Source organism: Bos grunniens, chromosome 8 (genome assembly GCF_055505025.1).
Source record: "Bos grunniens cultivar Pamir isolate PY7600 chromosome 8, Bosgru_T2T1.0, whole genome shotgun sequence".
NCBI classification, from domain to species: Eukaryota; Metazoa; Chordata; class Mammalia; order Artiodactyla; family Bovidae; genus Bos; species Bos grunniens.
In genome coordinates, this window is record NC_141172.1 from 37,151,928 (window position 1) to 37,167,409 (window position 15,482).

A 15,482-nucleotide genomic window follows, 5' to 3' on the forward strand; every position below is an offset into this window, starting at 1 on the left:
CAATAAACTGTGGAAAATTCTGAAAGAGATGGGAATACCAGACCACCTGACCTGTCTCTTGAGAAACCTATATGCAGGTCAGGAAGCAACAGTTAGAGCTGATCATAGAACAACAGACTGGTTCCTAATAGGAAAAGGAGTATGTCAAGGCTGTATATTGTCACCCTGCTTATTTAACTTCTACACAGAGTACATCATGAGAAATGCTGGGCTGGAAGAAGCACAAGCTGGAATCAAGATTGCCAGGAGAAATATCAATAACCTCAGATATGCAGATGACACCACCCTTATGGCAGAAAGTGAAGAGGAACTAAAAAGACTCTTGATGAAGGTGAAACAGGAGAGTGAAAAAGTTGGCTTAAAACTCAACATTCAGAAAACGAAGATCATGGCATCTGGTCCCATCACTTCATGGCAAATAGATGGGGAAACAGTGGAAACAGTGTCAGACTTTATTTTTGGGGGGCTCCAGAATCACTGCAGATGGTGACTGCAGCCATGAAATTAAAAGACGCTTACTCCTTGGAAGAAAAGTTATGACCAATCTAGATATCATATTGAAAAGCAGAGACATTACTTTGCCAACAATGGTCCGTCTAGTCAAGGCTATGGTTTTTCCAGTGGTCATGTATGGTTGTGAGAGTTGGACTGTGAAGAAAGCTGAGCGCTGAAGAATTGATGCTTTTAAACTGTGGTGTTGGAGAAGACTCTTGAGAGTCCCTTGGACTGCAAGGAGATTCAACCAGTCCAGTCTAGAGATCAGCCCTGGGATTTCTTTGGAAGGAATGATGCTAAAGCTGAAACTCCAGTACTTTGGCCACCTCATGCGAAGAGTTGACTCATTGGAAAAGACTCTGCTGCTGGGAGGGATTGGGGGCAGGAGGAGAAGGGGACAACAGAGGATGAGATGGCTGGATGGCATCACTGACTTGATGGACATGAGTCTGGGTGAACTCCGGGAGTTGGTGATGGACAGGGAGGCCTGGCGTGCTGCGATTCATGGGGTCAGAAAAAGTCGGACACGACTGAGCCACTGAACTGAACTGAATGTATATCTTTCAGTGCTACTCTCTCAATTTGCCCCACTCTTTCCCTCCCTCCTGTGTCCACAAGTCTGTTCTCTATGTCTGCATCTCCACTGCTGCCCTGGAGATAGGTTCATCAGTACCATCATTCTAGGTTCCATATATATGTGCTAATAAACAGTATTTGTCTTTCTCTTTCTACTTAGTGCCCTCTGTATAATAGGCTCATTCACCTTGTTAGAACTGAGTCAAATGCATTCCATTTTATGGCTGAGCTTTTTTTTTTTATTCCATTGTGTATATGTACCACAACTTATTTATCCATTCATCTGTCCATGGACATCTAGGTTGCTTCCGTGTCCTAGCTATTGTAAATAGTGCTTCAGTGAACATCTGGGTACATGTGTCTTCCTGACTATATTTTTCTGAAACCCAAATATAGTATAATGGTTTGTTTTAATGTTTTCCTAACTAATGTTTTCTTGCTATTGGTGTACAACAAAGGAATACTTAAACTCCAAAATATAGTCATAGGGAAGATATCTTTTTCTAAAGTGTGTTTGTCAACTAACTTAAGCATAGTTGCATTAATTACAAATAACATGTAATTATTACATATTAATATATAATATGACTCACATATTAAGTCAACTAACTTAATATGTAGTTAACTGTACATATTAACTTAAGTGTAATATATAAATAAAAAGTTACATATTTCTAGAAAAAGTAAAAAAAAAATGCATGCATTAAAGGACAACCACAATGCCTATAAGAATGAATACAGTGAAGACGACAGAAAATACCAGTTATTTGCAAGGGTTTGGGATAACTGTAATTCTTATACACGGGTGCTGAAAGTGTAAATTGCTACAACCACTTTGGAAAAAATATATATATATCCGGTCCCACCACTTCATGGGAAATAGATGGGGAAACAGTGGAAACAGTGTCAGACTTTATTTTTCTGGGCTCCAAAATCACTGCAGATGGTGACTGCAGCCATGAAATTAAAACATGCTTGCTCCTTGGAAACAAAGCTATGATTGATCTAGACAGCATATTAAAAAGCAGAAACATTACCTTGCTGACAAAGGTCTGTCTAGACAAAGCTATAGTTTTTCCAGTAGTCATGTATGGATGTGAGAGTTTGATATAAAGAAAGCTGAGCTTCAAAGAATTGATGCTTCTGAACTGTGGTGTTGGAGAAGACTCTTGAGAGTCCCTTGGACTGCAAGGGGATCCAACCAGTCCATTCTGAAGGAGATCAGCCCTGGGATTTCTTTGGAAGGAATGATGCTGAAGCTGAAACTCCAGTACTTTGGCCACCTCATGCGAAGAGTTGACTCATTGGAAAAGACTCTGATGCTGGGAGGGATTGGGGGCAGGAGGGGAAGGGGACGACAGAGGATGAGATGGCTGGATGGCATCACTGACTCAATGGACATGAGTCTGAGTGAACTCTGGGAGTTGGTGATGGACAGGGAGACCTGGCGTGCTGCAATTCATGGGATCGCAGAGAGTCGGACACGACTGAGGGACTGATCTGATCTCATCTGATGTATATATATATACATAACATATATATACCTTGACCTGACTGCTGCTGCTACTGCTAAGTCGCTTCAGTCGTGTCTGACTCTGTGCGACCCCAGAGACGGCAGCCCACCAGGCTCTCCCGTCCTTGGGACTCTCCAGGCAAGAACACTGGAGTGGGTTGCCATTTCCTTCTCCAATGCATGAAAGTGAAAAGTGAAAGAGAAGTCTCTCAGTCGTGTCTGACTCTGAGCGACCCCATAGACTGCAGCCTACCAGGCTCCTCCATCCATGGGATTTTCCAGGCAAGAGTACTGGAGTGGGTTGCCATTGCCTTCTCCATTGACCTGACAAGTTTGCTTAAAGGTAACATATCTAACAGAAAGACATAAAAGTATTTGCCAAAATATATGTAAGGGAATGTTCCTAGCAGTCCTAGTCATGTAACTCCAAGCTGGAAACAATGCAAATGTCCATCTACATCATAATGGATAAATTATGGCATGTTCATTTAGAAGAATTCTAACTAGTAATGAGAGTAAACAAGCTACTTCTATATGCAACACAGAGGCATCTCACAAGCATAATCTTGAGTGAATGAGGCCAGACAAAAAAAGGTAAATAATGTGTGAATTTATTTATAAATAGGTCAAAACCCCCACAGGCAAATTGAATGTATGTTAGAAATCCTAATAATGGCTTTTCTTGAGGTAGAGACAAATGACTAGAAAAGGGAAAGAGGAGGCTTCTGGAATCCTTTACTCTTCTGTTTTTATGGTTGCATACGTTTGTGCAAGCTGGAATCAAGATTGCCAGGGGAAATATCAATAATCTCAGATACGCCGATGACACCACCCTTATGGCAAAAAGCAACTGAACTGAAGAGCTTCTTGATGAAAGTGAAAGAGCAGAGTGAAATAGTTGGCCTAAAACTCAACATTCAGAAAACTAAGATCATGGCATCCAGTCCCATCACTTCATGGGAAATAGATGGGGAAACAGTAATAGACTTTATTTTCTTGGGCTCCAAAATCACTGCAGATGGTGACTGCAGCCATGAAATAAAAACATGCTTGCTCCTTGGAAACAAAGCTATGATTGATCTAGACAGCATATTAAAAAGCAGAAACATTACCTTGCTGACAAAGGTCTGTCTAGACAAAGCTATAGTTTTTCCAGTAGTCATGTATGGATGTGAGAGTTTGATATAAAGAAAGCTGAGCTTCAAAGAATTGATGCTTCTGAACTGTGGTGTTGGAGAAGACTCTTGAGAGTCCCTTGCATTGCAAGGAGATCAAACCAATCAGTCCTAAAGGAAATCAGTCCTGAATATTCACTGAAAAGACTGATGCTGAAGCTGAAACTCCAAAACCTTGGCCACCTGACGTGAAGAACTGAGTCACTGGAAAAGACCCAGATGCTGGGAAATATTGAAGGCAGGAGGATAAGGGGACGACAGAGGGTGTGATGGTTGGATGGCATCACTGATTCGATGGACATAAATTTGAGCAAGCTCCAGGAGTTGGTTATGGACAGGGAAGCCTGGCATGCTGCAGTCCATGAGGTTGCAAAGAGTCAGACACGACTGAGCGACTGAACTGGACTGAAGTTTTTTCACTTTGTGATAACTCATTAAGCTGTATAGCCATGACTTGTACAATTTTCTGTGTGTATGTTATATGTTAATAAACTTTTTAAGTTAAAGGAAACAGAGACTGTCAGTGAATTCTAAAATATATGGATTCAAGTGTGGTGGTCAAAGAGATTGACAGAACTAAGTAAGCAATCTGTTTCATGGCTAAAAAAGAATTAAATGAACACCATTGTCTGTATTTAAGAATGAATTTGAGCTGACTAGAAAATGGTTAGATGGGAAATGAACACATTCCTCTCTTTCCTTAATATGGTAGAAGTGCTTCTGATATACCTGATTAAAGACTTAGTTTTTGTTCTGAAAGAATTGAAAAATCACATTAAAGATGACTTTTGGGGTATTTTTCAGACTGAGGCAGAATCCTCGGGATGACTTTGAAAAAATTTGGCTGCCATTCTTAGCAATGGGCAAGAAGTTCTTAAAAACCAAAAATGCTTGGAATTCTGCAAAAATGAAATGGTGCTGAGGCTTGCCTAGTATAAATGTTGTTTCTTATCTGACAAGTATCTTTTCTTCCACCAAAGAAGAAATTTAGATATGCAGAAACCTAAGCCATTCGTGGCAATACTGTTTCCATCTGCCAATAACAGGTCTAAGTATGGGCATGTGACACAGACCTTGCTAATGAGACAAGGGTGAGGCATGTCTGAGACTTCTGAGAAAACTTTTCTCCTTAGAAGTAAATGCTGTTTAACTTTCACTCACTTGGCTTCTGTGAGGATGTGATGCTCAGAGCTAGGCCAGCCATCCTCTCCCTTGAAGGGAGAGATCATGGACAGTCTAAGGATGGCAGAGCAGAAGGATAAGATGAGCTTGGGTCTTTTGGTGATGTCCTTGATTCTTTGTACTGACTCTGGGGCTGCCAACTTTGGAACCTCTTGTTAAGTGAGCACTAAGTGTCCTTATATAGTAAATTTATCTTTTATTCTAGTTAAAGCTTATCAAGTGATACAAATTATCTTTATATATTTTTGGCCTAAATGTGATCTGCATTGGCTTTTTCTAAATCCTAAAAAGAAGTAGCTAACAACTAATGTATTCTGGACACTGAATTAATAATATCTCTAAATAAAGTTGGGTTGTTTAAACATTCTTCTTTATCCCCTGCTCAAAGCTCTTCTTAAAAATTTTTTTTAATTGTAAAAATGGATAATGTAAAATTTACCATCTTGCCCATTTTAAGTATATTTCACTAGTGTTAACTGCATTCAAATTTTGTGCAGCAGACCTCTAGAACTTTTTCATCTTGCAAAACTAAAACTATAGTTTAGTTTTAAACTTAAAAAACTCATTTCACCTTCCCAAAGGCCATGGCAACATCGTTTTACCCTCTGTTTCTTGTGTTTGACTACTTTAGTACCTCATATAAGTGGGATCATATAGTACACAGTATTTGTGTTTGGCTTATTTCACTTAACATAATGTTCTCAAGATTCATCCCTGTTAAGAATGTGACAGGATTTCTTTCTTTTTTAAAGCTGAATGATATTTCATTGTATGTGTATACTATATTTTCTTTATCCATTCATTAGTGGACATTTGGGTTGATTCCACCTCTTGGCTATTTTGAATAATATTATAATGAACATAGGTGTGCAGCTCTCTCTTCAACATCCCATTTTTGATTTTTCTGGATATGTACCCAAAAGTGGGAATGCTAGATCATATGGTGATTCTATTTTTAATTTTTTTGAGGAATCTTCATACCGTGTCCTATTGCAGCTGGTTTAAAATTTTAATATTCAAGTAATGTTATATTTTAAGCAAAATTTTAATAAAATAATATGAATATATAAAATGATATTTTAAAATCAATAAAAATATTATTTATCAGAAAACAGCATGATACACCAGAAACAGAATGGGTAAACTGAATTTTTTGTGTGTATCAGGAAAAAATTTTGAAATTTATAAGTAACCATTTCATGTCTGTTCTTTTTCTTTTTTCAAATTCAGATTGCCAATAATGGTACTGTTATTACTGTTTTTACTACTAATTTTACAGATTGCCAATATAGTACTTTTATTGATATTTTACTCTTGTAAAACACCAGTTGAGCTTGTTTGCCATAATTTTTATGTATATTAATTTGTGTATGAAATTGATTATGAAAATCATATCTTATAATGATGCATTATCTCATTATGAGTGGACAAATAATGACAAAATGAAATGACTTATAAAGACACTGAAGATTAAACTTCAGTTAGCATCCTACTTATACAGTGAACTGTTTAGCAGGTAGAACCATGCAGAGACTAGTAACCTCGAGGACTGTGGTTCACTGGTAGATCCAGATAACTTCTGTACATATCATATGCAATACCTCTATTTGGTAAAGTAATGGACACCAGTTACACCATATCCTCCAATAATGTGTTCACTTCTTTGCAACCCCATGGACTGTAGCCTGCCAGGCTCCTCTGTCCATGGAATTTCCCAGGCAAGAATACTGGAGTGGGTTGCCATTTCCTACTCCAAACTAATATAGGAACCAAACAAAAGCTGTCAATTAATAAGAAATCAATATTTTCAAAGTTAAAAGAATTTAAACAATTGGACCACAGTGTAAATCAAACAAATGATTATATACTCATAACAAAATAAGATATTAAAAATAATTGTAAGAAGTATTTTGACATATATCATAGAATTCCAATGACAATACAAATATGAACTAATGATTTCATTTAATATATAATTTTCTTCCCTATATCTGATAACTGAACTGCTTTAATTTCAGTATTAAGATGAAATAATCCAATGTGTATCCCAGGGCCCAGATTTTCGGTAGCCTGATAATGTTCTCCACTAAAGAAATTGAGATTCTTTGGAGAATGGCTGATTTATTATTTCAAGTAAAAGAAATGCAGGATAAGCCTGAATAACTTTTGCCTGAAAGCAGTGATGCATATTTTAAAATTCTGAGAAAATTTTAAAAAGAGCCACCATGAAGGGGCTTCTGTGTGATAAATTGTGACCATGTGGCTCAGCACAACAAAAAATTGTAGCTAATCAAACCAAGTCTGAAAATGAGTTAATTATAATATCACCAAAATCATGAGTCCATAATGATGGACTAAAAGGCTGTTTTTAGATCAAATATTATCTCACATTACCTCCATTCAGAAGTTAATTATAAATATAGTCTCATAGTATGTGAAAGTGTTTCCTTGTACAAAGACTAAAGTTATTGCTAGCATAACTTTTATAGAATTTTTCTCTTCTGTTTGGGATTTGAATATTGAACGGTAACAGAAACACTGGCCAACTTATTAAAAGCTCTGTAAACCTTTAGCTTTTCCACTGCTCTGTCATTCCCGTTATCCTAGATTGGCTGATACAGGTCAAAGCCACAGTGAAGTTCCCTCCCAGTGCTGGCATTCAGCTGGCATGCTCCAAATGGCTAGTACCTTTCTCACTATTATATCTGCTTATGTCATGCCAGCTGTTAAATGCTTTGTACCTCACCCTGTACAGACTATGAGATTTTCTTTCTCAAGCCAGTGGCCACCCAGTGATATACTGCATTGTGTATTAGATATTAAATTTTATTGTTAGAAGACATTTAAAAATCAAGAGTATAAACTCTTTCTACTCACAGATGTTAGAGTCCCTGCACATTGACCTGAACAGGCTAAGTTGCAGTCCACATCCTGTATATTTAATTCCCATAAGAGTTTCAATAGAGTTACCTTGTTCAATGATCAGAAAATACAATTCAGAGGTCTGGAAACTTGTCCACCATGGGATGATAAACCTTGTCTCCCACCCTGCCTAATTCGTGTGTTGCAACCATTTCCCAAATTACTGACTTCATCATCCTTACATGGGAATCTAAGTAGGCTTACCTGGTAGCTGGGCTTAAAGTGAAAAGATTGTGCTAGATACTTCTCTTATTCTTCAAGATAGACCTAATCATTTTCCTTCTTTGGACAGAGTTGACCTCTTTCTGAGTATATCTAATGATGCAGGGCAGAAGAATGTAACTGGGCTCTCTTACTTTGCCAAGAAGGGGTGTTACATGGGATAGGTAAAGAAGTTATACAGATCTAACAGTGAACCACAATCCTTGAGGCTACTAGTCCCTGCTTGGGTCTACCTAGATAGTAGGGAGAACCAATAAGTCTAAAAACAGATGCTCTTTTAGGAGCATTTGTCACAAATAACCAGAAAAAAAAATGGATGCTCTGAAAATTGGATTTGTACCCAATTTTTATACTTTTATGAATTAAAAAAATACAAGGATTTACAGATAGTATTTTTTTTTCCAACTGACATATCACAATGCAAATGACTTTAATGCTTCTAAATGCTGAGTCTACTCTCATGGACCTTTAGTACTGAGTAGAAATCTTTCCACGTGACATTTGAAAGGTAATGGTAATTAGACAGCCAGATGTCACATCCTAGGCATGGCACTCTCCAAACTTGTTTATTAAAACAGCCTATACTGTTTTATACCACATAGTGACAATTATGATTATGATTATGATTTCACAAGCCATATGGCACTTGAGTAAGTAAGTGAAGAAAAAACTGTGCCTGCTCTTTGATAAATAATGCTACGTATACATTGATATAATATGAATCTTATAAAAGTCACATTGAAGAAAAAAAAAGAAGCTAAAAATAGCCACCAAATTATATTAAAATGAATGTTGGCACCTAGGTCTGTGGCTCAAACTTTTAAAAAAGACTAGAAGAAAAGAAATATTTACTCAAGAAAACAATCCTACTAATATTCATTGATTAGTATGAAGTAGCCATGCTGACTACTGATAAGCTATTTAAACACCTTTGCTAAAGAATGTAGACAATTGCTATATGATATATGTATAAATGGAGAAGGAAATGGCAACCCACTCTAGTGTTCTTGCCTGGAGAATCCCAGGGACGGGGGAGCCTGGTGGGCTGCCGTCTATGGGGTCGCACAGAGTCGGACACGACTGAAGCGACTTAGCAGCAGCATATGTATAAAAGATAATGGATAAGTAAAACCTCAGAAAGGAAAGATTTTGGGCCTAGTAAATTCAGGTTAGAGGAAAGTTTGTGATTGGGTTTAATAAGCTCCCAAATGAAAGAACATGGGAGAAAGGCATATGATTTTCTTTTTAAAAAGAAAATATAAACTACTTAAAGTCTTCCCAGGTGGTGCCAGTGGTAAAGAATCCTCCTGACAATGAAAGAGACTCAAGAGACACAGGATCAATTCTTAGGTCAGGAAGATCTCCTGGAGGAGGACATGGCAACCCATTCCAGTATTCTTGCCTGGAGAATTACATGGACAGAGGAGGCTGGTGGGCTACAGTCCATGGGGCCACAAAGAGTCAGACACAACTGAGTGACTGAACACACAACACACACATAAACTACTTACATAGCATTTCTTAAACAGCAGCCAATGACAGAGCCAGCAGGCTAAGGAGTTAGAGTGGCTGGGATTTGAACACAGCAGATATGCAAAACTATGAAGTTCTTCAAGAAAATATCTAATCTTTGCTAGGAAATCCAAGAGAAGTAATGAGCAAAACATTCTTACACTTGCAAAAGGTCTCAGGTGTATTAGCACTTCTGGGGAAAATTGTAATGATGACCCAATTCATGATCTGTGCAAAGTGAGAGGGAACTAGATGTAGACTGCTATGCTGGTTAAAAGTGAAGCCAAGTTTATGGGTGGATGCTGTACTGGCTTTACTAATGGCAGTGACAATAGAAAATTACTTAAGAGAATAGTGGCTGACAGGAACCTTTTCCTTCAGATGGCAATAAATGTAGTCCTAAAGAAAATAGCTGAAAGATTTTAATGTTATTTCATTAAAATTTTTGTTTGAAAATGACTGAAACCTTAAATAGAAGAAAATGGCTTCACAAAGATGATTAGAGATGCATTAAATGAAGTCATTTGGAATCTGTCTTCCCTGTTGGTTCTTTCTCCTTCCTGGAACTTGACTCTGGGTTTTAATTGCTGGTTTGAAATTTTCTGGTTGTGTCATCTTGGGTTAGTACAATCTTTCTAAATCTCACCTGTTTAATTTTATAAATGGAGAAGATAATATTTATTTCATAGAGATTCTATGAAGATTCAATGAGAGAATGTGGAATTAATGTCTCACATTTAATGAAATTTCAGTGATTATTAACAGTTACCTTTCATGACTGCTTCTTAATTGCTTTACCTTCAAAAGCATCTCAACACCTCTCTAAGGTAGAGTATCTTATTATTCTTTTGTTTTTGTTTTACATTTTACACAAGAGAAAATAATTCAGGCTTAGGAATGTTAAGATACAAAATCACACAGCTAGTCAATGACAGATGATGGAGTTGAGGCCTATCTTCTTCTAAAATTTTGTGGTTTTTTACTATTATGCTACACTGTAGTCTACACTTAAAGCAAAAAATGAACAGAAACAAAAATCTTCACAGTTATAGGATGATTTACCAATAATAGAAAGGACAGCATGTGAGCATGTCATGCCAGGAGTCTGCTACAGTGAGGAAGTGCCCCAAACTCCTTATACCACCTTTAACACCCCCAACAATGAACTTTGCCTGTCCTCTAAGACTGTGTACCCTTAAAGATTCCTTCTGTGTACAGATATCAACACCAGGGAAACCAGACAGAAAATGAAAAGAGATTAGAGGCTCTACTATGTCCCAAAGTCCTTGAACCAAATATTATTATATTTGGTTTGTTTGTTTGTTTTTAATGGAATTAAAATTATTTTCTGCTGTTCAAGATTATTTTTGGCCTTAATGTTTCTAAATGTCCCTGCTGCAAATTGAGATATAAAAGAAGAATTCTATCACTTGATTACCACCGTGTTTTCCAAAATTTCACGTTGTCGAATGAAAGATACAATGATTTTGGCACAGTCACACTCTTATCTCAAAAACAGACCTCCTGCTGTCAGATTTAGTGGCATAAATTTCTCTGATGTAATATTTTTCTTCCCCAGTGCTATCCCCTCTGCAGTACTTCCATGTAATGATTTAACTTTGCACTCATATTCTCCAAAAAAGACCTCATGTTATCAGATTTATTGGTGTGAACAATTCTTGGTGCTTTTTTTTTTTTTTCCTTCCCTCATTGCTGCACTGCTATCCTCCTTCTCACCTCCCACAGTATTTGCTGAAATGATTTAATTCCTTCATGGAGCAGAAGCTTTTACAGTGACTCAGTACATTCCCTGAAGTTGGTTGAAAGCTGTTTCTTTAATCCTTTACAGACTGTGTCCAGGAGAGGTGGCTCCCATTTCTCAGTCTCTTCCTTTACTTTTTAGCACTGTTTCAATGTTTCAGTGAAAATTCCCCTCAGAATTCTTCCCTCTCTATAAATGGGAAAGGAAAAGAGGTATCTTTTGGCTTTAGATATTGTAAGTTAAACAGTGATGGGAAAGAGTAAAACATCTAGGTCAATACATTGCTGAGAAAATGAATTAGGCAGCCACCAGTTAAAGATTAGTAGGAAATCTAGGATCCTTTCAGAGAAGCATGTAGAAGAACATGTGAAATTTGAGTTGCAGAAAGTGATGCCTGTGAGAGTTCTTTACAATTTAAGGATACTACCCAGTAGTGTGATTCAGCTCAAGCACCCCAAACTCTAAGAAATAGAGAATTCTGAAGTTTTCTGAACACAGAGCTGTGCCTTTTCAGGGTCAAAATTAAAAGAAGAGCATTAAGTATTCAAAAGAGAAATATGAGAAGCAGTAGATAGGAATATAGAGAATAGCATAGGATGACATATAGCAATGACTCAAACAGAATAAATGCGGTGCTGAGGAAGGAGTGAGAGTCAAGTCCAGCCACACCTAGCCCTAGTTACTTCACTCTCAAGTCTCCAAAAACCCTCTAGAATCAACTTGTGTGCAGCCACAGTACTTAGGACTTTGTGCCATTTTTTATTTTAATTAAAATAGCCAGGAGGCACGTATTTATGCAAGGAAATATAAGGCAGAGAAGAGTGCAAGACAGTAAGAATTAAAGAGGAAAAAAAAGCGATTTTCACTCTAAATGAATAGTATCAAAACTAAAAAGCTTTTGAATTTACTCATTTAGAATGTCAATTCCTTATTTTTTCCACAAATTGTTTTTGAGAGGATGGCATCTTTAGTTCTTATATTTGTCCTTCTTTCTTAAAAACCAGTTGTAAACAATTGTGAGTAGGTTTGCCTTGGATAAGCATTTCAGGAGTAAGAAGTAGAATATCAACTTGCTTTATGAAGTTTTGTGGTGAGAAAGGGGAACATGTACTATAAAGACAACTTATTTTAGCAATTTATTAATAATTTTATAAATCACTCAAAAGAGAACAAAGTGGAATTCTAAGTTAGCAACAACTGTTATCAACTTTTAATTCTATTGGCAATAATAATAAATCAACCTAATTCTTTATTTTATAGAAATACAAAGCATTTCTCTGTGGTTCTCAAGATTTTACTTTGTAAGACCTTATTAAAATGTACCAGAATATTGGTTTCATTCTTACCTTGCGATCTTGTTTTGATTTCTCCTCTGAAAAGCTGCAGCTCTGTGTTCAGAGTGCTTGCAGGCTCTATTTGTTATGGAAAGTTTGGCAGAGAACCAAATTGCTGTGGAAGGAAGAGCTGATTGGGTGACATTTTAACAGATTTTTAATAGCATGTAAACAACCAATAGTTAACAATCCTGTCAGCTAAAATTCATTGTCTTCTCCCCATTTCCATCTTAAGTTAATCCTGCAATTATGAATTTGATGTTCTGTGTTTTTATGCTTCCAATTTCCATCAAAATCAACTCATATGCAACCCTTTCATCATCCCCAAACTTGAGCAATGATCTTGAGCAAGCCAAGTGTTGCATTTCTGAGGAATGAAAGAAGACTATATCCACTCTTGAGATAAAGCAGTGAAGGAAGAACACAAACAGACAGGAAGCTAGACAATCTGTGCTGATTAGGAATTGAGCTGTGTACAGTAAATGGGAGGGAGAGATGACAGGTATTAATAGCAACCAAGGGACTGTATTATGTTCTGCCTTGGAAATTCTTGCAAATACTAAGAATACAAAGAATGAACAGTGCGATTCTTTGACTTTGTTCCTACAAAATGCCCCTCTTTATCTACTGAAAGTGAAACTCGCTCAGTCATGTCCAACTCTTTGCGACCCCAGGGACTATACAGTTTATGGAATTCTCCAGGCCAGAATACTGGAGTGGATAGCTGTTCCCTTCTCTAGGAGATCTTCCCAACCCAGGGATCAAACAGAGGTCTCCTGCACTGCAGGTTGATTCTTTACCAGCTGAGCCACAAGGGAAGTCCCTCTTCATCTATTATCTATTGATGTTTATTTAAGAAGTGTCTCATAAGCAGGGTATAGTTGACTTTTGTTTTGTTCTGGTTTTAACCAGTTTGTCTTTGTACTAGACTGTAATTGCTGGTATGCTGCTGCTGCTGCTGCAGCAAAGTTGCTTCAGTGATGTCTGACTCCGTGCGACCCCATAGACGGCAGCCCACCAGGCTCCTCCGTCCCTGGGATTCTCCAGGCAAGAACACTGGAGTGGGTTGCCATTTCCTTCTCCAATGCATGAAAGTGAAAAGTGAAAGTGAAGTCGCTCAGTCGTGTCCGACTCTTCGCTACCCCATGGACTGCAGCCCACCAGGCTCCTCCGTCCATGGGATTTTCCAGGCAAGAGTACTGGAGTGGGTTGCCATTGACTTCTCCCAGTTGCTGGTATATTTGCATTTATTTCTGAAATTTTGCTTTATTCTTTCTATATTTTGTCAATCTTTTTTATGCCTCATTTTCTTTCTATGTTTGCTTCTTTCAGATTAACAAAATGTTTAAATAATTAAAATTTCCCCTAGCATTCATGCTCTATAACTCTTGTCTCCTCAGTGGAGTAAGATTGCAAAATAAAAGCCGCCAAAACTTCAGCTCTGCTTTTAAGTGGCTTTCTTTCTTTCTTTCTTTTTAAGCCTCTACCTAATGCAGCTGTGTAATTTGGCAAATGTTTTGAGGTGAAAATTCCTTGAATGTCAGGCTCAGTTCTTGCCAGCCCTTTTTTTCTCTGAATTCTTGACCCTTCAAACCTCCAATTTTGTCACTTCATCCCCACAAGACAACCAAAGACTTTGTTGATTTTCCTATTTCCCAGCAGTGGCCTTCTGCCCAGAAATCCAGATTGCCTGCTTCCTGGTACACAATGGAATTGTCAAATGTCCCTGGAAAAAAAGCAGCTGTAGCTTCAATTTCTGTCTTCCTGGAATCTTGATTCCTCATCCTCAATGCTTCTTTTCTTTCTCTTATGTTTATATGGATTTTTAATTTGTTTTTTGTTTGTGGGGCTTTTTCAGCCCTTCTGGTTAATCTTAATGACTATACTGGACTGCCACAAGGCACGCCTTCCATTCAAATTGAAATTTGAGTTCAGTGTAGATGAAAGCATGTCTTCAGAAGCCAGGAGGACTGCAGGTCTTTTGGGCTTTATCCAAGTGACAGTAGAATAATTTATTATCAAAACTAAAACTTTTGAGAATGAAAAGAGTGTTATTAATAATTAGTCCAGAGTAACAGGTGAACATTGAGATATGGTCACCCCAGTTTTATGACTTTTATAGTTGTTTCTCCTCTCCTGCTGCTGCTGCTGCTGCTGCTAAGTCGCTTCAGTCGTGTCCGACTCTGCGCGACCCCATAGAAGGCAGCCCACCAGGCTCCCCCGTCCCTGGGATTCTCCAGGCAAGAACACTGGAGTGGGATGCCATTTCCTTCTCCAATGCATGAAAGTGAAAAGTGAAAGTGAAGTCGCTCAGTCGTGTCCGACTCTTCACGACCCCATGGATTGCAGGCTACCAGGCTCCTCCATCCATGGGATTTTCCAGGCAAGAGTACTGGAGTGGGGTGCCATTGCCTTCTCCTCTCCTATTCCTTCTCAAATACCAGCTGCCTTCTTTCAGGGTAGATGCAAGGTGACTGTCTGAAATTTTGCTGACCCACAGACGCATGTAAATATGATGATGATGATGATGTTGTTCAGTTGCTAAATGGTGTCCAACTCTTTGCGACCCCATGAACAGCAACACACCAGGCTTTCCTATCCTTCATATCTCCCTGAGTTTTCTCAAACTCATGTCCATTGAGTCAGTGACGCCATTCAACCATGTCATCCTCTGTCACCCTCTTCTCCTCTGCCCTCAATCTTTCATAGCATCAGGGTCTTTTCCAACAAGCCAGATCTTCACATCAGGTGGCCAACGTATTGGAGCTTCAGCACTAGTCCTTCCAATG

General features: G+C 38.1%; 1 protein-coding gene across 2 annotated transcripts in view; it reads right to left on the minus strand.

Moving 5' to 3' along the window:
• Positions 1–12,749, minus strand: part of IL33 (interleukin 33) — a 70,436-nt gene extending 57,687 nt beyond the window's left edge. For both annotated transcript variants that reach the window (XM_086415176.1, XM_086415177.1), the window contains exon 1: positions 12,706–12,749. The gene's annotated coding sequence lies outside the window, so the exon portion shown is untranslated. The remainder of the gene's footprint in view (positions 1–12,705) is intronic.
• Positions 12,750–15,482: the final 2,733 nt, after the last annotated feature.